At 48.1% G+C, this 22,627-nt stretch overlaps 1 long non-coding RNA gene across 1 annotated transcript in view; it reads left to right on the top strand.

The window, feature by feature from the left end:
* The window catches only part of LOC142829392 (uncharacterized), a 133,624-nt gene that overhangs the window by 92,089 nt on the left and 18,908 nt on the right, over window positions 1-22,627 (top strand). The window contains exon 2 of the long non-coding RNA XR_012903784.1: window positions 1,055-1,241. This is a non-coding gene — a long non-coding RNA (uncharacterized LOC142829392). The remainder of the gene's footprint in view (window positions 1-1,054; window positions 1,242-22,627) is intronic.

The raw sequence follows: 22,627 nt of genomic DNA, 5'->3' as shown, positions 1-22,627 counted from the left end.
ATCACAAGAGAAATTAGTTTCATGGTCTCATCGTAGACCCACTTTAGGTTCTGTCCTTCACCAACTGACTGTCAATCACGATCACAAGGAGAGATTCATTATTTGTGCTACGTTCTCTTCCTATTGCCCTCTTGGCTATAAAAAATGAGACACAGGGAATGTTAATGCACCACAGAGTCTATAAAAGACAAAACGGCACTCTACCGCTTTAACCTTTTAAAGGTGCCATGTTTGGGTTGGTCGGCAACTGCACCAGCATGGAAAGCAAATTGAAACGTCCAGCCAATCAAATGATAGAACAGTGTGAAGGGGAAAACCTTAGGTATTACGCCCATCTTTCACAGAATATATATGAGGAAATACATCTCATTCTTCTGACAAAGATTATGGCAATAACCCTGGTATATTTCAAAGCACAGAATATATGTCTTAAAGAGAGTGACTGAATTGAACTCTGAGCAGTGTAAACCTACCAGTGTGTGGTATATCCGATCAACAAAGTTGGGGGGAATTTGCCTGGGGCATTCTTTATAAAATAGTGGTACAAGTTGAACCTCTCTAGTTCAGCACTGTCTGGTCCAGAAACATCCGTGGTCCAGAATGGTGTTAGTTAGCCAGATGTCCACTTTTCATGTGTGTGGACAAGTTTTCCATGGTCCCATGAAGTTTGTTTACAGCCACCAGTCCTGGCTCTGTGTTCTGTGCTGTTCTTTAGCTTTAATTTATCCCTAAATGTCTTCTAAAACCCCAGTAAGCAGTGGAAGTGTTGGTCATGCTGCGAGACAATATTGGGCTGCCGTGATTTGGAAAATTCTCTGGTTTGGAACTGGTCAGGTCCCAAGGGTGCTGGACAAGAGAAGTTCAACCTGGAGCTTAACATTGCATGCAGGCTGCTGTGTGGAAGGTCCCACGTCTGGTTTTGACATTGGCCTCTCATTGCATGCTTTGGTGAGCATTGGGTTGTACAGCCCTCGTTCAGATGCAGATTGATAATTCGATGAGCGCAGTTACTGATAGCCGTGCAGGAACTGAGCGGAGATTTCACTTTTAACAGAACCCACCAGGACTAAGAATGAACTTGAAGACGGGATCAGCTGACCAAAGGACATTGGGATGGCGATCACATCTGTTTAGACTCTTCCGTCTTTGTTGAGGCTGAATGGTGGATTCTCTGAGACGGGCCCCGTCCTCTAAGAATGCGAACGCGACGAGAAATCTCTCTACAGCCGTCCAGAGACCAGGTTGGTAACCGCTTTTGTTTATGGTCAGCATGGGGCAGATCTTGAATTGGGTGCTAGTGTGGCGAGTCTCAAAGTGGAGAACTGGTTAGTCCCAGGGGGCTCATGTCCCCCTTTTTTCTACCTGCTAAATCTCAGGAATGAGAGCTGAGGCTGTGCAGTCTAGTGGGCAGACTTTGGGTAGGTCGCTTCGCTTTCAGCCTGTTTCCCCCCTCCCAGACTTCTTCTGCTCTCTATTTAGCTTGGCATCCCTTTGCCGCAGGGCGTGTTCCTTGCCATGTGCTTGCATGATGCATGAGGAGGTGCGGGAAGCGGTGTAGGCTGGGCCACTGCTTCCCACCACTCCCATTGGCTGGGAGCAGCAAACCGCAGCCAATGGGAACTGCAAGGGGACATGCCCACAGACGCTCAGCTAGACAAACCATCTGGTGGCCCACCGGTGGCTAACACAGAAGAACCACTTGCACCCCCAGGCCGGAGGTTACCTATCCCTGCGATAGGAGTGAGAGCCGGCCGGTTTGTCCAGGAAGAGGGGTTTCTGGGTGGAAAGCAGGAGAGCAGCCAGGGGTTTGCCGGCTGGTGCCCCTGTGCCAGTGCTGTAGAGGACGGAAGGCAGGAGGTGCAGCTGGAGGAGACGGCCACTGGATGTATACTGGAGCCAAGAGCCAGAGGGCTGCAGGGAGGGGAGCAGCCAAGAGGGTCACCTGCCAGCATCTCCTTGTCGAGGAGCAGTCCCAGAGCAGCCAGGAGAGTCTCTCAACGGAGAGGCTGAGAGGTCCCACCGGGAAGAGTGGGGTTATGTCTCAGAGGGAAGGGCTGTGGCTACTGATAGAGCCCAGGTCTGGCAGAAGATGCCAGGATGGTCAGAAAGGACCCGCGTTTTTAGAGATGATGAAGCCCAGGACTGATGGGAAGTACCTTGTGGGACTGGCTTAGGACTTTTGCACTCTGGGTTAATACACTTGAGGACATGCTTGTACTGTGAAGTCAAGGGAAACTGAGGCAAGGGCTTCCTTAAGGCCACAAGGGGGCAGTTGGAAGGAGACTCTTCGTTTCCATGGAGCTTTCATTTGCCACTTTCGGAACCCCTTCTCTGGCGATGAAAGTCTCCAAACTCCCCCATCACTCAGTCTCCCATGCTGGCACATAGTTACTAGTCCAATAATGCTTCATGCAGGTTAGGTCCATAACAGGCTATTAGCCAGGGGATAAAATGGTGTCCTTGGTCTCTGTTTGTCAGAGGCTGGAGAGAGATGGCAGGAGACAAATCGCTTGATCATTGTCTTCGGTCCATACTCTCTGGGGCACCTGGCGCTGGCCACTGTCAGCAGACAGGATACTGGGCTAGAAGGACCTTTGGTCTGACCCAGTACGGCCGTTCTTATGTTCTTATGCTGTGCCCTGCTGCTAGCTTGTGTGTCCGTGGAAATTTCTATAGCCACGTAAACAATAGAGAGCCAGTTGATAAACTATGGTTGTTCGTAAAATATCCTTGTGGATTTCGGGCCAGATCAATAGATGCCTAGGAAATCCAGAGAGTGGGAGTTTTGTGTTTTTAAGGCAAGGTAATTAGTTTAAAAGTTCCCCTTCGGTTGAGCACTTTCCAGTCTGAATATCCACGTGCAGACGGTTCCTGCTTCTCCCCAACGTTAGCATCTGTCATTTCAATAGGAGCATGGGAACGAAACAAACAAACCAGTTTCCTGGCCGAGAGCTGCCAGCTTCATTTCCATAGGAATGCGATTTAGATGTTCCAAGACGAGCGAAGATAAGACGGAGTTGTGTTTGCACTAGTGCTGGCTCGGCTGCTGTGTCTAGCTGCAGCATATGGTGCAGGAACTGGCTTCCTCTCCCATAATTAATAGACACCCGTCTTTGAGGGAGCTGCTGTCAAATATGTTCTAACGCTCCGGAGCGGTCAGCCATGTATGCTGCTTATCCAGTGCTGACCTGGATTCCTAGCAAGGAAAAATAACAGGAGGACTCATAAACATTCGGGAATGCTTCTAAAACTGTGGGCCCTCGGCTCCTGGAACTCTCATTAAAGACCGGGCGCCTGATTCTTGACTTGGGGTGAGGAAGATATAGCACATGGGAAGCTATCTTGGGAAGAGGGATGCGGAAATAACTTCTCCGGTGGCTTTATGACAGACAGCGCTGAGAGCAATGCCTGTGGTCAGGACAGCCCAAATGAGGAGGGGTTTGGAATGGGTGACATATGAAGAGAGATTAAAAAGATTGGGGAGTTTTCAAGGGGGTCGAACTAAAGGGGGATCGAATGAAGGTCTATAAAATCATGACTGGTATAGAGAAAGTGAACAAGGAAATGGTATTTATTTGTTCCCATAACATAAGAACTAGGGGTCACTAAATTAAATTAATAGGTAGCAGTTCTAAAACACATTAAAGGAAGTTTTTCTTCACTCAGCACACAGTCAATCTGTGGAACTCCTTGCCAGAGGAGGTTGTGAGACCACGACTTTAACAGGGTTGAAAAAAGAACTAGATAAATTAATGAAGGTTAGGGTCCATCAATACTTATTACTGGGATGGGTACGAATGGTGTCCCTCCCCTCTGTTTGTCAGAGGCTGGAAATGGATGACAGGAGAGGGATCGCTTGATGCTTCCCTTTTCTGTTCATTCCCTCTGGGGCATCTGGCATTGGCCACTGTGGGCAGACAGGATACTGGGTTAAATGGACCTTTGGTCTGACCCAGGACGACTGTTCTTATGAGTTGCTGAAGGTGAGTCAGGAGGTGTGATTCCCAGCTTGCTGCTGCTTGGGCGGCTGTGGCCACACTGCTGTGTTTAGGTGCTCGCTTGAGCAAAACTAGCACCAGTACACTGACATGAGCTAGGAACTGCAGCTCCCAGCTGTGATGTCGGCAGACCTAAGCACGTCAGTGATCTATCACTGTTTTGACTTCTTAGGACTTTTCCGCCTGGCTGACTTTTTCCAGCCTTTTTGTCTGCCGGGCTGAATTTGTTTTCCCCCCATGTTTCAACAAAAATGCTGCAGCCATTTCTGAGAATGAGGTTATGGAAAATAGGTCGCATTTTTCATTGGCGTCAGTTTAAAAAACCCATCGCCACCACCTCCAAAAAACCTTTAAGAAATTCCATCAGTGAAAGAACCTGCCGAGATTTTCTCATATGCCTAATGGTATGGAGTGTGCACCCAATGTTCTTTTGCAGTGCAGTCACTCTGCACCACTTCGGCAGTGTAAATGGCCCCTACCGTTAGTGTAAATATGACTTAGGCTGGCTTGAAGGCTTTGTTACGCTGACAAAGCAGAGCAAAGTGGCCTCCGTGTAAATGTAAACTGGGCCCAGTGTGAGTACTTGCAGTGTGTGAAGTTATGCCCTGGAGTAGGTCTCGGAAGGCTTGGGGGCTCAGGTTGTAAACTGAGGCACTGGAGAAGAGGAAATGCCAGTGCGATCCAATTCAGTCCCGGTATAACTAAGAGCAGCTCCCATTGACTTAGGCCTGGGCTGACTTTGACATCCAAGCATAGCAAATTAGTGTAAGATGTACCTGTTGCCCACTCCACCTACTTGGGTATCTGCTCAAGTCACAACTGGTAGGTAACACATAGACTTTACCCCAGCGATGTTACCCAAACAACTCTGTCTCCTTCAGTCTAGGATTCATCCCTGAGCGTTCAATGACAGTTCTAGGTCTGCTCTCACAATCAATAGGGCAAGACACCGTCGTCTTTTTCTTCTATTTCTTTTTATTATTTTTTACAAGACACGGAAGTAGCCAGAAGCGATCACTGAAAATCAGAAGAAATTTCAGGTAGGGACTCAGCAATTGTAATGAATGCAGCATATAATCTCAGTAGAACAAACTTCCTTGCTATGCACTAAGGCACATGGCTGGTCATCCAGCATATGAGAGCATGTGGAGAAAGCAGTGGCTGGTGAAGACTGATATTTAATTCCAGCTGCCACTGGAACTCCCTTTAAACTCCGGATACTAAACAACACCACACAAATTTACTTATTCCCACAATATAAGAACTAGGGGTAGCCAAATGAAATTAATTGGAAGCAGGTTTAAAACAAACAAAAGGACATTTTTCTTCACGTAGCGCACAGTCAACCTGTGGAACTCCTTGCCAGAGGATGTTGTGAATACTAGGACTTTTACAGGGTTCAAAAAAAGAGCTAGGTAGATTCATGGAGGTTAGATCCATCAATGGCTATTATCCAGGATGGGTAGGAATAGTGTCCCTAGCCTCTGTTTGTCTGGAAATGGATGATAGGAGAGGGATCATGTGATGATTACTTGTTGCAGTCCCTCCCTCTGAGGCACCTGGTATTGGCCATTGTCGGCAGACAGCGCACTGGGCTAGATGGACTTTTGGTCTGACCTAGTATGGTCACTTTTATGTTCTAAATGACCTGATCTAAGAACAGCAGAAAAAATCAGGCTTTGCCTGTGTAGGGTGCCTCGCAGGTCAGGGTCTGAAGGTGCTCACCGAACATTCATCCACTAACCTTCATGGCATGGCTGCACGGTCAGGAAGACCAAAAGCATAACAAAAGGAATGTGATACGATCACGGAGTGTAGATGCCTCCTTGGCGGTTAACTAAAACAGCAAGGGGTGCAACTCCAGAAACAGAATGGGATGATAGGGTGGATCATGTGTTAATTGCCATGTTCTGGTCATTCCCTTCAAAGCACCTGTCACTGGCCACTGTTGGAAGACCGAACACTGGGTTACACGGCCCATTGGTTTGACCCACTATGGGCAATAGAAGAAAAGAATGTGAAGAACGTTAAATATCAAAGGCTTGGTTACAATGCAGGCAACCCCGGGCATTCAGAAATGAAGATCAAGGCCCGCCGAAGTCATGAGCTTTTAAGAAGTGATAATTTAGTGGTCTTCTCCTTTGTCTTCTAGTGCGGTGGCCTTTAGGAGACCCATTTTCAAGCTTCCCTCCCTATCCATGAGGCTTAGAAACGTGCTTTGCTGAGAGTCTTCCATAATCCCATGACTCCATGCGCTTGGGCTTCAAAAAAGCACCCGCTCTGAAGAGATTAATGGTACAATCGTGAGCCGTGGGAGCCTGGGGGTTCTGGGGAAATCCCAGTTGTTTTGCCAGCCCCAGCTAACTGGAGACCAGAAGTAACTGTGAGCGAGTGCATCTCAAAGACCTTGCCTCATCAGGCCCATTGCTTTTGACACACGGCCTATGGGCTCAACAGGCCTCCGAGCCGTGACTCAGCCCAGTGACTGTGCTCGCCAAAGTTAGAGTTGCATTAGTGCCAACACGTGGCACAGGTCATAGCTGTGAGTTGGGTCCATGTCTTGCCACGCATTGGAGCAAAGACAGGGCAGTGGGCCAAGCAGGAAGAGTTGCCACCTCTTCCATGGGCGTGGGAAGGATAGACGTCTGAGGGATTTAGTCACGTCAGGTCCTCCATTCCAGCTTCCGGTGGCACTAAGAGTGATGGGATGTGACTCCAATAGTCTTAGCACCTCAACTTGGTGAGCATGATGGTTCTGGACCGGTGACACGGTGCCCCATAGTCTTATGCTATGACTCAAGCATGCTACGCAAGGTACCACTTTGTGAGAGCTCAGTGGAGAGGTGATGATTTCCTGACTATGATTATCCTATGCGTAAGCGTGCATCGGTTTTGTCTCGAAAGTTAGGAATATTGACTCTACCTCTGTGCTACAAAAATAGTTTCACCTGGGGACCGCCCGCCAGAGCAAATGCAATCAGTCTGGTGGCTCCCTTCTCAGTGCGCTGGCTTTCGCTTTCCTCGTGCATTGTGTAAGGAGGCTGCCCCTCCCATAGGGCTGTGGATGCTACGAGGCAGCAGGACTCCGAAAGGTCGGTGTTACAACCGCGAACCCAGATGCCTTGTGCAGATTTCGCTCCTGGAGCGGCTTTGCATAAAAAAGACATTTGGGGTTGACAGGTCAGGCCTCTTTGGAGAGGTAAACCAGGACTAAGTTATCGATACGTTTTAAAACCGAACGATGAGTAACATTTTGAAACCCCATCCATTCAGAACCCCACTGCCACCCTCCCAGAAAACTCCTACCTTAGAATCAAACGTGGCAGGTGAATTCTCAGTAATTGATTTCTTCGTGGGGTCGTTTGTGGGGTTGGAAATCAGGCTCCTAATGGGACGTGATTCTCCACCTGAACTCTGGAGCAGCTATTCATGTTCCACCATGTGTTATTTAAGGCCTGTTTTATAATAGAATATGGTATTACAGTATGTATAATTTATAGTATATTAAAGACCATTTCATAATCTATTTCAATCTCCATGACAAATAGCCAGGGCAGGTTTGCAGCTTCCATAATATCACTATGGCAACGTCCCTTAGAAAAAAGTAGGCCGATTGGGATAACATTGATTGGCCAGGAGCAGAATAATGCAACTTGTCAATTTATGGCCTTAACTAGTCGTTTATTTCTCTCTTTGTGATTTGCTCCCGTTTCAGTTTCACGCCGGCTTCACTTATAATGCCATTGAAACGCTGCCTCCTGTTTGGTCTTCTGGGGTGAGATTGAGCAGTGAGCCCCTGTTTGGGCACCTAAATGAATCGGCCACATTTTGTGAGTGCTTTTCCCTCAGCAGCTGTGGTGGAGTTCTGAGAATTTGGCCTCAAACAGGCTCCAGAATAAATCAGTACGAGCGGTGGGATGCCTGTTTATTTAGGAGACCACTTTTGAAAATCAGCAGCTTATGGCTCCTATTAGCTGTTTGCCGCTTTTAAAAATGTGGCTGCTTATGTAGGGACCTACATGTGGGGGGAAATGCTGAGTGATGATTTCATTCTCCCCTACAATGGTCACCAAAACAGACCCACTGTTCAATATGAAAGGAGACAGCATGTTTTAAAAATAACCCATTAATCCGTTGCCTCACTACATAGACAAGACAGTTGGTGGGGAGGGTGACAAAAATGATGAGCGGGCTGGAGCACATGACTTACGAGGAGAGGCTGAGGGATCTGGGCTTGTTTAGCCTGCAGAAGAGCGAGGGGGGATTCGATAGCAGCCTTCAACTACCTGAAGGGGGGTTCCAAAGAAGATGAGGAGAGGCTATTCTCAGGGGTGGAAGGTCTAGGAGGGATATTAGGAAAAACTCCCTAGGAGGGTGGGGAAGCACAGAATGGGTTCCTTAGGAAGAAGGTGGAATCTCCATCCCTAGAGGTTTTTAAGTCCCAGCTTGACAAATCCCTGGCTGGGATGATTGAGTTGGGTTTGGTCCTGCCTTGGGCAGGGGGCTGGACTCAATGACCTCATGAGGTCTCTTCCAACACTAGGATTCTAGGATTAAAATAAGCCAAATAAACTATTAGTATATTTCACTTCACCATCTCTAATCAAGTCAGTTGGAATGAGAAAATGCCTCATTTTCAGTCCCAGAAAGCTGGAGGTCCCTTGATTCTCCCCGTTTTGTCCAAACACAGAGCACAACTGCTGACCTTCACAGTCCAAAGCCCAGCTGTTCATTGAGGTTTTCGCTTGAGGCGGTGGCAGCTGAATTTATGCCTCCTCGTTGAATTCTGGGGTGCATCTCTTAATAGGTCATTGACATTTGCCAGCTAATTTCTGTACTTTGGAAAGAATTTTATTCTTGTGCCTCGGGAAATATGTGATGGGGACATTCTTAGAAGTGGAAAAGAATACATTTCTGGAACGAAATCCTCATTTAACCAGTCTTATTGAAGGAGTTACATGTGCAATACTGCAGATTTTAAGGGGGTAAAATGCCTCCAAGAAATGAGAGCAGAAATCAGCCTCTTTTTCCCCCCTTCTCTTTGCACAGCACCTCACACAAAGGTGTCCTGTTCCATGACTAACACTCCGATGCACAGTTGTAACAATAATAGTGGGAGGATTTCATTTTCCGGGTATGTGCTCAGAGAGATATTGGCCAGGATTTAAAATACTGGCACGCCTGAGTCCTACTTGTGGACTTAGGAGCCTAGCCTGGGGTTTTCCTCCAGAGAGAACATTTGGAGAGCAGTGGGGAAAAGTTGGGGGAGATACCCAGCAATCCCTGAATTCAAGGGCTGAGAATACTCCATACATAGCTCTGGTGGGACGTGTAGACCCCCTGACAGCCCCACAAGGAACAAACTTTTACAAACGTGTATGAAAACGGACACCTCGGACAAGAAAACCTGACTTGTGAGGGAAGACTGAATGAATTGGGCTTGTGTGGATAGGAAATAGAAAAGACTGAGAGGGGACAGGATAGCGGTTTCCAAGTACCTCAAAGGGTGTTAGAAGGAGGACGGAGAAAAATTGTTCTCCTTGGCCTCTGAGGATAGGGCAAGAAGCAATGGGCTTAAACTGAAACAAGGGAGGTTTAGGTTGGACATTAGGAAAAACTTCCTACCTGTCAGGGTGGTTAAACACTGGAATAAATTGCCCAGGGAGGTTGTGGAATCTGCATCACTGGAGATATTTAAGAGCAGGTTAGACAGACACCTGTCAGGGATGATCTAATTGGTGCTTGCGTGAGGGCAGAGGACTGGACTCGATGACCTCTCGAGGTCCCTTCCAGTTCTAGGTCTCTTAGAAAACTCACTGGTGCTTAAATGCTGCGGAGTATCGGTGCCGATGGGTGTGTTTAAAAGGCTTCAGTCTCTTCCCACACGCTTGTGCTTTTCAGAGTGAATCCTTGCTGAGAACAGCCCTTTCCTTCCACCGCAACCATGATATTCTTGTTCCCTCTGGAAGATGAATGCTTCCTTTTCCCAGGACCACTGGACCTGTTCCTAGCCACAACCTTTAAAGTCTATGAACTGTGAAATTATATAGTTAACAGCCAGTGGAATAATTAAGAAGAATGGCACAAAGGCCATTCTCACTTCTCATATTTCCTTTTCGACAGCCACATTTCCTTCAGTATCTGTACAGAAAATTAGCTTTGCAAAGTGCTGACGGGCACTAAACCCTGCTCTGATTGCTTGGCAGCAGAGGTATTGTATTCTGAAAGACTTCGTTGGGGTTATTCCCAGCTGTTCATCTTCCAGGCCAGAGCAAGACCACGGGCACAATTTTGAAAATCAGCTCCCGGGGAGAATTAGGCACCCAAATACCTTTGAGGATTGGGGCCTTACAGTCATTTTTGAAACTGGGACTTACATTTCCAAATCAGTAAGGGTGTGTCTAGACTACAGGGTTTTAAAAAAAAAAAAAGGCCTTTTTCGAAAAAACTCCCCCTGCGTCTAGACTGCTGCTGCGTTCTTTCAAAAGAAAATCGAAAGAATGCAACCGTTTTTTTGACCTCGGAAAACGTCGTTTCATGAGGAAGAACACTTTTTTCGAAAGTGCTCTTTTGAAAAAAGGCGCTATGTAATGTAAAGGCGCTATGTATTTCGAAATAAGCTATTTCGACTTAAGCTACGCAGTGTCGCTCAAGTTGCATAGTTTGTTTTGACTTTAGCCGTGCCCTGGCGACGTGCCCTAAGATACCATACCTGGAGATAAATAATTTAAATTATTCTGACTATGTACCTGGGAAAATAAGACTGTCGTAGGCTGCTTTGCATTCAAAAGCTTCGGTTTAATTCACAGCCTGAAGGAATGTGGCATGAACAAGCTGTGTACTGTATATTCACTCTGGAGTCATCTGTTACCATTTCGAATTTGTACTTGAATTCAGATCATAGGGGACTCCAATTCTGAGCTTTTGATCTATGTTGCCTCTGTCTGAACTTGCAATATTTAAGTCTTAGTTTAAACCAAAGACACGTGGCTACGTCAAGAAATCTGGTCTCTGACGCCTACCCAATAGGCATGTCAGAATTTGGGTCAATATTTGTTGTATTTCATTCCTGGTTCTCTTTCAAAAAAATCAGGGCTGTGCTCAGAGGCACTCTCATTTATCCCATGCTGTATATTAAGCAGATGTTCTTTTTAATTAACCAAGATATAGATATGTCTGAGTCTAATTTGTAATCTAGGGGTTGCAATTAATAATGAGTGACTCCGACAATGTACGGCAGTTCTGTTGGGATAAAGATGAAGAGCGTGTCTGTGAATCAGATCCTGGCGCACACCATGAATCAGAGAGACACGAAAAAGGGGGGAAAAAAAGTTATCCAGACATTCTAAAGTCAGAACAGATGGTGTGGGCTTAGTCAAAAGTTTCAGTGAAAGTGTATGTCATTAGTCTCTGCCCTGTTTTTTATTATGGCTGGGTCAGATCTCACCAGCTAAGCCGGGCTGGGTTAGGTGAGTACGAGGATGGGAAAGGGAAATGTAAAGAGAAATCCTCAGACCCGCTTCCTTTGCGGCCTGGTTTCTGAGACCCGTCCCAGACCTGTGGCCTTTCACAGCCCCACACAACCTAAGCCCGTGAGCCAGCTGCTGGTAGACACGCCCCACGGCGATTTAAGAATACCAGAGCACCAATCCGTGGCTTGCAAGTTTGGCGCTGTGTCATAGAAGAGGCACCACAGGGAGCCTCTCAGCAGATAAACCAGAGGAGATGTGGTTGCCTAGGTCTGATTTGCAAGAATCTCTCTCCTTCAAAAAAAGATCTGCTCAGCTTGATTCTGCTGAGGAGCTGAGCCGACGTATTTTCGACACTTTGGGAACTAAGGGGGTCAGTTCTGATCAGCTGGGTTGCTGCTGTGACACTGGAAGGTATCCCCCCACCCCCGCCTCTTGAAAGAGAATATTCGAATTCTCAGCGTGCAGGCTTGAGGGTTACGTTTTAATCCTGGGCTCAATTATGCCAGTTTAGCGTGTTAATGCAGATGAGCAAAACGTTTCCTTGGCATTTACGGAGTTTCCAGTGTTCTGAAGCATTGTAATCTCTCTGCTTTGGATACCGTTTCTTGCACACGGAGGTAATAGGTTTAGTGCGTTTTATGACCTCTGCCGTGCATTCGTCTTGTGATTGCATTAAGAACCACTCTTGCTTAGCTTCCTCTCCAGGCATTCATCAGCATGGCGTGATTAATGGTGACGTGCGTTCCAGAATCTTGAGGGCTCCTAGTTGGGGAGTTCACAAAATAGACAGTTTGGTTTATTAAGCTTCTTCTATGGACTCCTGAGCAAGACAGGCGCCATTTTCGTAGAATCATAGAATGCTAGGGTCGGAAGTGCATCGAGTCCAACCCCTGCCCAAAGCAGGACCAAACCTCTACTCCTGGCTCACACGCAGCTTGCCAGAGCTTTGTTGGCTACAGAGAGGCATTCCAAACATGTCCTTCCCCTCTTATGTGGCTGCAGCAGGAAAGCCACCACTTAGCCACTTCACTTTACCCCTGGCTTAGGAAGCCGGGAATTTCATTCAGCAGTTAGAGAGGGGAAAGGGCATTTAGATCAGGTAGGTCTGTGCCTGAATGTTACCTTCCAGCTATGAGAGTCGATATGCAGCTAAACTAACAAGCAGTCCTGTGGCACCTTAGAGACTAACAAATATATTTGATCATGAGCATTGCTGAGTAAAACCCACTTCATCAGAGGAGCTGGAGCGGAAATGAAGAGTCCAGCGTATATAGAACAGCAAAAGCAGTGACCTGTCAGTCGTAGGGCTGACATAATGATGCTAATTGAGAAAGAAACCCCCTTGCCAAATTTGTCCGCCTATTTATACAAGCATATCTATACACTATCACAGGACCCAACCACATAAGCCGCGACATCTGGGCTCATACACCTGCACATCCTCTAATATGATCTATGCCATCAAGTGCCAGCAAGGCCCCTCTGCCATGTGTATTGGCCAAACTGGACAGTCTCTGCACCAGAGGATAAATGGACACAAATCAGGCATCAGGAACGGTAACACACACAAACGTGTAGGGGAACGTTTTAACCTTCCTGGACATTCAGTAGTGGATTTGAAAGTAGCCAGCCTTCTACAGAGGAATTTTATCACTCAATTACAGGAATAGACCTCTGAACTGGAGTATATTTACAAGTTCAACACCATCAGCTTGCACTAGAATAAAGACATTGACAGGTTTACGCACTACAAAGGCACTTCCCCCTGCCTTTGATATTCACATTTATGCATCAAATGCTATTAATAGGACACATCCAGCCTGATTCAATTAGTGCCATTAACACTGGCCCTACAATTGACAGGTAACTGCTTTTGCAGTTCTATATACTCTGGATTCCATAATTTCCACTCCAACTCATCTGATGAAGTGGGTTTTACCCACAAAAGAACAGAATATCATGTATTTGTTAGTCCCTAAGGTGCCATGGGACCGCTCATTGTTTTACTAAGGGTTATTAGTTCAGTTGCTAAGAATTAGTCCCTGCTGCTTTTAGTTTTAAATTCCTTTGTGTCCTGGGAGTAGGGTTGTCAGGTGTCCAGTTTTGAACCGGACATTCTGGTATTTGGGGGTTCTGTCCAGGAAACAAATTGAGAAAATACCAGACACATAAAATGTCTGATATTTTCTAATTAGGTAAGTTTTATTATTATGAGTATCAGTACGTAATTGTGAACTGCCTGGCTGGTTGCCACGCTCACGCTGTGTGAGTGCATCTACCAGCCAGGCAGGAGGCAACTATGCTAGGGGTGGGGTGGGGCCAGGGCAGGATGGAATCCCCAGGGCCGGATTCGCTCGTGCTTTGCTGGGACCATGCATGGGACGGGTAGTGCCCTGGGATCTGTGTGCGCCCGGGTCAGTCCTGCTCACTGCCAGCTGATTCTCTCCACCCCGCTCCCCCCTGCCCTCGGCCAACCCTGCTTCCCACCGGCTGGGCCCTCTCCCCTGGCCAGCCCCACTCCCCCGACCAGCCCTGCTTCCCACTGGCTGGGCCGTCTCCTCTGGCCAGCCCCACTCCCCCGACCAGCCCTGCTTCCCACTGGCCGAGCCGTCTCCTCTGGCCAGCCCCACTCCCCCAACCAACCCTGCTTCCCACCGGCCGGGCCCCCCACAATGTCCCCCAGCCAGTCCCGCTGCCCCCTACCCTCCTCCGATCTCCCCCGGCCAGCTCCGCTGCCCACGGACCCCCCCCCCCCGCCAGCCCTGCTCCCCTCCCGGCCAGTCCCCGCCCCCTATCTGAGATCAAGTGCGTCTGGTATTTTATTTGAAGCCACCTGGTAACCCTATCTGGGAGGATTGCTTTCGGTACCTGATGGTGATCAATGCCGGAGCTGTTGTCTACAGCTCCAAGCACCTTAGGCCTCACAGCAACAGAGCACGTCACCCTGTGTGATGGCTTGGAAAATGGCAACAATTGCATCATTTACCCGGCCTTCACTGACACATACGGTGACATCAACAGCAGTTTGCATCATTTTTTGTGTGCAGGGATTTTGCTCTCATTTTGGAAACGATGAGTGAGCATGGCTTCCAAGTGCCTTTTATCAGTGGAGAGAGCTCTGCAGAAGCGCTCCTTAGACTAATGAAACGGCTTCAGAATGGTTCATTTTCGGGAGGGCGACAGCGTCTCATCGCCCTGTGGTGAGAACGCATTCCCATGTACGGCGCACAGAGATCTAATCCTGGGATGGTAACTATTTCACCAGGCCCTTTGAAACATCTGACAGGAAAATATCACAGTGGTACCATCCTCTTGGGATGGTTTAACTGCTTCATCTAGCATGGTCCAGCTGGTCATCGGATTTCTGATGAGCGGGGGAGCAGGAATTGGTTGGGTGCACAGGTGTCGCGGTCGAGTTTGTGAGGCATGTTGTCATTGGGCTGAATTGAAATGTGGGGCTGGGGAATGGCGTTAGAAACCCTTCGGTTGGACAAATATGATGGTGGGGAAAGGAATTGAGCCTCCCCCGAGCTGAGCTGTCAGAGAAATATGTTTTCTGGCTAATCCGTTTCCTCGGCTGACCCGTCACGTCGGTGGAACTGCTTAATAAGTGCTTTGTCAGACTCCTTGTTCCTCAGCGTCTGAATGCAAAGGGCCGTGCTAGGGACAGGAGAGGTTCGTTTCAGCAGTTTGAAATGTATTTATAAAGGCTTTCTGAGCAAAACGAGAGCGAGATGGCTTGGTAGGCACCCACTTTCCGAGAAGGAGTTCCATGCTCAACTCCCATTTCCAACCCAAAACAAATGGGGTGAGGTGTTCCTGGGCCAGATTCGGATTTTACAGGAGCTAGAAGAGCTACCACCGTGCCGGTGCCAGCGTCTCCTCCTTACTGGCATGTCGTACCGGCTCATTTTCTGGTGCTGAATTTCCATTGACATCAGGGATTGGTCTGCAGTGGTCATGTTTCGGGGGTAAATGTTGAGCACCAGGCAGAAGATGGTTGGGCAAAATGAGGCACATGGGGTGAGATTTTCCCAAGTGGGTTTGGCACTGAACTTAGGGTTAGGGTTGCAGGAAGTATTGACTTTGGATAGGAGTTAGGCACCTAACACAAACGGGTCTTTGAAAATCTCACCAGTTATTCCAGTTTGGCCTGATTTGCACTTCCAGGGAGAGGCCTTTGTGTACGTATAAAAGGGCCTTGAAGTGAGAGTGAATTGATGTTCCACGTTGGTGCACGTCCCCTTCACACTGCCCTACAGCAAGTGGGAATCAGGCCCAGACTCTCCAAGGAGATTCAGAAGGAGGCCAGGATGGGTATGGAGTAGCCACGCACACACCCCACAGCTGTGTCTGCAGAAATCCCCACCCTCCCACCAGCTTCCGCGGAACCAGCTCTGTCCTTCAGGCTGGGCAGCCAAGGGCTGCAGGAAGTGTTGACAATCTGGTCTGTAATTAAAAGAAAAGTACTTACAATAACTATTCATATCCTTGATGCGCTCCCCTGGGGTCATTTAACTGACTAATTTGGACAGCCTAGACAACGAATGACGACTTTGGTCTCCTCTTTCTACAACTCTGTAAACATAATCCCCGATTGATTGGCCTCTAATATATCAGCCCTCGATGAAAAATTAATTAGATTGGCTGCAACCCTGAAGTGAGCACTTTACCACTTTGTTGTTTGGTCCATTTGATCCCTTCTCCTTTGATTTATGGGCAAAGGAGAGAGTGGGGGAGGGGGAAGGGAGGAAGAAAGGAGGAGGTTAGGACTAGAGATCACATGAATTTAGACAGGTTTAATGAAAGCGGAGCCAGGTCTCTGGGAGACACAGGCCTAAAAATAGCAGTACCCACTTCCCAGGGCTACTTTGGATAGTCACTGCACCGTGAAGGTGGCCTTTTGCCCTCTAAGCCTAAGCATTACATAAGTTCGTTTAGGTGCCGCCAAACTCCTCGGATGCCAACCAAATTCCCTAGGCCCGTAGGGTTATACCGGCCAAGTTCCCATGTTTCTATTGGTGGGCACACCCCCTGCCTACCTGTGACGTCCCTTTGTAAAAATAGCCCTTCAATTCTTAGTGCGTCTGTTCAGTCATTTGAGAGATTAGCGACTGGACAGGAAACATGGGTTGTCTCTTACTCCTTGTATTATGGAATACTGCTGTAATGCCAGTGATCGTAGGAAAAAACGTGTAACTCTCTTACGGTTTTAATCTGTAAAACACAGAGCCAGTTTCTTCAAACAGTGGCCTGTTATCGAGGGTACGCAATTTGCTCCGCATGCCTGCCAATAGGGATACATGCAGGTTGATCATGTGTGTGAGCAAATATGGTACGAGGCTGTTCGGTGAGGCCATGTCTACACTAGGAGATTATGTCGAATTTACTAAGTTTGACGTCTGGGTGCCCGATTTTACAAATTTGAAGTTCTGTGTCCTTGCTGCGGGGAAGAATTGAATGTCGTCTGAGGCAGGCTCCGTTAATGAAGATGCGCTAACTCGGACTCAGAGCACCAGGAAACATTTGGCGGAGCTGTGGGAGGACTCTCGGAAGCCAATTAGTTTGAATTAGCGGCATCGGAGCGTCCACCCTAGCGTTGTTTCACTTACAAGTTTGGGAATAGTGTTTTTCCTCATAAAAAGCAGGAGTACAGAGTTGGAATTCCACGGCCCCTTACTCCGGAATAACGGGCTGGGGAGTGTGGCCGCATCGCTAACAAAATCGACTTTGGGGGGCTAATTTTGGACTAAGGTCCTAATGTAGACCGGGCCTTCATGCATGTGCTCACAGAAACAAGGCAGGTCCATGCCGTTTCTTACACAAGGAAAACCAGGACATGGGAAACTTTAGGATGCCTGCCAATGGCTGGCTATTTGTTCAGTGCATTAGCTTACACGGTCATGAGAGAGGCCGGACACTGGGGTTCAGTATTTCGAGGTGCTCAGTAAATCCAGGAGTCGTAGTGTAATTGAGGAGTTCCATGCTGGATCCATGCTTGCCGGGCTCACGTGCGTACTCCAATTTATTTTGGAGTGAGGCCGCCCCACCAGGTTTTGAAACTCAGACCTGGCGTAATGCCCCGTCGCCTTGGCAAAGATGGTTTGTCTTGAGGCCGGGCAATGTGGGGAAAGATTGCTGGTTTGTGAGCGGGACATGCCCCGCGTGAGCGCTGTCAGTAGAACGGCAGGAACGGATGGTCGAAATCTGACTACGGCTCTGCCACCTGGGCCCTGCTCCTGCGTGCTGGTGGGCAGTTTGCTTTCCTGCTGTGTGCCTATGGAGCATACGGCCTATGAGGAGCGGCTGAGGGAGTTGGGCCTGTTTAGTCTGCAGAAGCGAAGAGTGAAGGGGGATTTGAGAGCAGCCTTCAACTTCCTGAAGGGAGGTTCCAAAGAGGATGGAGAGAGGCTGTTCTCAGTAGTGACAGATGCAGAACAAGGAGCAATGGGCTTAAGTTGTGGTGGGAGAGGTCCAGGTTGGATATTAGGAAAAATTATTTCCCTAGGAGGGTGGGGAAGCACTGGGATGGGTTCCCTAGGGAAGTAGTGGAGTCTCCATCCCTAGAGGTTTATAAGTCTCGACTCGACAAAGCCCGGGTTGATTTAGTTGGGATTGGTCCTGCCTAGAGCAGGGGGCTGGACTTGATGACTCCTGAGGTCTCTTCCAGCTTTATGATTCTATGATTCTATGCCTCAGTTTACCCACCTTTAAAACAGGGATAATGATATTGACCTCTTCTGAAGTTCTGCTAGCTCCGCTGATGGAAACATCTATATAAGATCATTGTGGCTTGGGGATTTGTCCTTGGCAGTGGAAAGAGATGATGAAGAAATTTGGTTTCAACCAGCCTTCCAGAGTACGCTGTGCTGGGCAACTCACCTTTGTGAGATCCTTGTCTTCAGCTGCCAGCAGGGTAGCAACTGTGGCCCGTGCTGCGTATTATTATAGGACTGAATGGCTCTGAAAAGAGAAGACATCAAAACCCAGCACTATCATGACGGCTAGTAGTTCTGACTGCAGGCATCCTGGTATAATTATGCCCGGGCAATCAGCTAGCCTGACACTAACAGCATGCCACGCTTCGTGGTCAGCCAGTGCTGGTGAGTCGTGGTACTAGGGTTGAGGCTCCCTGTCTCCCCAGGTTAAATCATTTCGTGCTGTGGGACTTAGCTGTGAGAATGGAAGTCGGTGCTGAAATGGTGCCAACGTGAATAGGGAAGCTAACTTTAATGATAGTGGTGCACATCCACACATACCATAGTGCACGTAACAAAATTTATTCCACACAAGGATGAGGAAAAAACAGCGGGATCATTGGTGATGGGTGCGGTAGGTTTGTAAGTGTTTTATTTTAATACAGGAGACGTGATGTGATCAGAGCACTGAACAGCAGCTCAGAAGACTTCCTGGGCTCTTCTCCTGGCTGACGGTGTGCAATTTGCTTTCCTGCTTTGTGCCTCAGTTTATCTACCTGTAAAATAGGGATAACGATATTGACCTCTTCTGAAGTTCTGTTAGCTCTGCTGATGGAAACATCTATATAAGTTCTAGGGGTGAAATTAGAGAACGACTGGGTGCTTTTGAAACGTTGACCAATACGATTTTGAATTGTTTCCGAAAAATCCTGTCCTATGTTGCTTTTTGAATACTCTAGCAGAGACGGTTGCTTGAGTACCAGTCAGATATATTGCATTCACCACATTTAATAGCCTCTCAATGTGAAGAGCATCTCAAGGCAAAAAAAAAAAAAAAAATCAATGGTGTATCTCCTAGTGTTGCTGGACATTCTATCATTCGAATCTCAGTGACATTCGACTACCAGTTTAATAATCCTCACTTAGGATTGGAGACAAAGAATCTGAACTTTAAAAAGCCAGAAGCCAGGGATAAATGAACAGCACATTATTAATTACAACTGGATATTGTTAAAGCCCCAGGCCCAGAAAAAGCGTTGATAAAAGGAGCAGAATATTAAAAAACAAAACAAGGTTATGACCAAGGGGGAATAATGTACAGCTAAACCATTCAAACGAGAAATTTTTTATTATCTAAAGAGTTAGAAAAAAGTGAGTCCAAAGCTCAAAATGATTCCCAAAAAAGCAGTTCTGCATGACAGTCTACATTGTGTGCATTTTTTTAAAAAGTAAAACTTTGGAAACAGATTTTTAAAATGGCTATGTTGTAAATAGATCACCCGATCAAAAAGAGCGGTATTCACATTTGAGCAAAGCAAGATCGCTATGAACAGCTAGGCCCTGATTCAGCAAAGCACTTGCAGATTTGCTCAAAGTAAGGATGTGTTTGTACACTTTCCTTAATCGGGATCCAAGTTTTTGGGGCTTTCCAGAAGCAGAATCCACATGGACAATGCATCTGGAGCTGGACTCTGTAATCCTGACCCCGGCAAAGCTATCTCTGAAAACGTGTTTCTCCCCAGTCTTGCTGGAGTGTTTCATATTCTGCATTGAATCCCATACGTGCCAATAAGAATCCTCTGTGTGGCAAGAGTGTAGAATTGACACTGGATATCTGTGCAACGGATGAGTTAAATTTTACCTTCAGGCCCTGATGTTCTGGCCCGTTTTAGGGGAATGGCATGTGGCATATTTGCAATATATTCTACACAGACTGTCAGACTGCCTCGCCTCCCCCCTCAAAAAGCTCATCGATGGTTCGATCCTGCAAGGTGCTGCACAAAGCAGACCAAAACTTTCTGAACTGTCATTGAAACAATGTTTTCCAAGTCCAGGATGGAATTCTAGATCAAAACCTCAGAGACCCACCTCAGAAAAACGAATTGTCTGGTACCGATAGTCAATTATCTGCCTTCAATGGGAGAGACTCGGTTCAAGTCCCTTTTTCAAATGATGCAGATTAAGGACTTGAAGCTGGCTCTCCCTCGTCCGAGATGACTAGTGTACAATGTAAACTGAGCACTTGCGGGCTGCCCACGAGAGATTCAGATGCTGTCCAGCTGATTAGCAGAGCGTCCACTGCCTCCTAAAGCAGGCAGCATGTGTTTCTCTTGGTGGTGCACATCTGCACATGCCTTGGTGCAAATAATACAATTTATTCCTCACACAGATGGACAAAAAAATACAGGGAACATTGGTGAGCTCCCTAATCACCTGGTTTTTGCTATTCTGGAGGCTTTTGCTTGAGTTACTCTTCCCCCGAAATTGAAAGGCCCTGTTTTCAGTCTGTCGGAACAGAAACAAATTTTGAAACCTTGGCATTTTTCACACAAAGTAATTGTTGTTCCAGATGGCTGAGCCCTCTGACCTGATCCAGGAAAGCATTTAAACACCTGCATAACTGGAAGCAATGTGATTACTTGTGGGGTAACATGCTACAACAACAGGGGGAAGATATCCGCATCGGGTACTTTCTAACTTACACAGGCTGGCTCTGTGCTTGGGTATGCTTGAGAAATCAACAACACATTCAAACACAATTGGTCGGGTGCGTATATGGAAGGGGGAAGGCGAGGTGGGGGGTTTCTTCTGGGCGTTGAGGGAGGGATTTTGGCCCTGGGGAGGTTTAGCAGATATAATTCCTGCGTTGATTTCAACAGAAGCAGAGTTAGACCGTCACTGAGCACTTCTGAAAATCCCACTGTCGGGCAATGCGGGAGTATGGTGGGTGCACGGTGGGGGAGATCCGTGCGATCCCTTCACTCGCAGCAAAAGTCCCTTCCCACGTTGCCTCGGCACATGCACTTCCAGTGCTGCGAGGACGCACGGCACCGTCCGACCCGCTGTTCGTTTTACAGTTCCATGATGAGGCCCGGGGCGTTGGATCTCAGGGCGTCAAAGTGATATTTCTCTGCCTGCAGAATGGCTTGCGGTGAGGAGCACAATGTATTGTTCGAATGCGATCTGTGAAACTTGCAATACAACGCACGGGGAGGAGGGTTAACGGGGGATGACGCTCGCGTGTGTGTGAGAGACCGAGATTGTAATAAGGACAGAAAATGTTACAATTGAATCCATTCTGGGTATCGACAGAGACTGTAATGAGAGTCGATACGAGCGTAATCTACTGCATTCTCATTACACCCTTCCTGGTCTCATCTTCCGGCCCTTCGCGGGGGTGGCTGCTTCCCCGAGCAGCGCCTCAGAATGCCTGCTCTGAAATAAAGTCCCTCTTTTTCCAAATGGGGGGAAGACGGAGACATTCTTGGGGAAGACGCGACTGCCGTCAGGAAGGCGAGTGTATTTTAGCAACCCGGGGCTGCTCTTTGGGCCGGTCTACACCCGCTAAAGCGCACTCCTGCGCCAGGCACTGCTTCGTCCTCGTAGGCCCTGCTGGTGTCATGGGTCGAGCACTCACTGCCACGACGCCTCCTGCTGGTCACTTGGGGAATTGGCTCTCCTGCCTCGGAGGTCCCGCTGCCGGTCGGTCTCCCAGTTTTCTGCTGGTTCGGCCCCATGTTCCTTCCTGCCCGCCATGCCCTTTCCTCCTACTGCTGCCCTATGTCAGTGCTCCTGCACTCTGGGGTCCTCCCCTCTCAGGGAACCCCCTGTCCCTCAGCGACTCTCTGCTAGTCATCCTCTAGCCCCTGCCAGAGGCAAACTGCAGCTGAAATGGCCACTCCTCATTGGCCATGGGGGGTGGGGTAGACCTGCTGTCATGTCCTGGCTAGTTCCCTGCAGCCTGTGTCCCCTCAGGCCTTGCTTCAGGCCCTGCCACCTGGGAGTGGGGTCAGGCCAGTGCTCCCCAGCTCGGCCTGCCTGTCCCCAGCCCTGCTGTGTCTCAGGAAGCCTCCAGCTTCCCTGGCACCCAGGTCCCTGCTGCTCCCCAGCTGGAGCAAGATTGAGTGAGTGTCTGTTCTCCTTCCCTCCAGGAGTCCTTATTTATACAGCCCTCAGCTGGGTCCTGATTGGTTCCTGCCTGTTGCAGTTGCTTGCTCCACAGCCCCAGGCCTCTCCCAGGGCTGGATTGAACCCTTGGTAGGCCAGTGCTGGGCAGACAGGTCACTGCAGCAATTCCTGCTCAGCACATTAGAGCACTTTAGAAAACTAGTCCCTGTAGAGCATGTTACGCCAGAGGGGATGTAGCAAAGCCCTCAGATTTAGCAGGCCAAAGTCACTGGGCATCATCCCCAGGACATGTCCCGTGCACAGAGTCAATGCTTCCTGCATTCCCTGTTAA

Source organism: Pelodiscus sinensis, chromosome 5 (genome assembly GCF_049634645.1).
Source record: "Pelodiscus sinensis isolate JC-2024 chromosome 5, ASM4963464v1, whole genome shotgun sequence".
NCBI classification, from domain to species: Eukaryota; Metazoa; Chordata; order Testudines; family Trionychidae; genus Pelodiscus; species Pelodiscus sinensis.
Note: the sequence above shows the minus strand (reverse complement) of the source record. Positions and strands in the feature narration are given on the sequence as shown.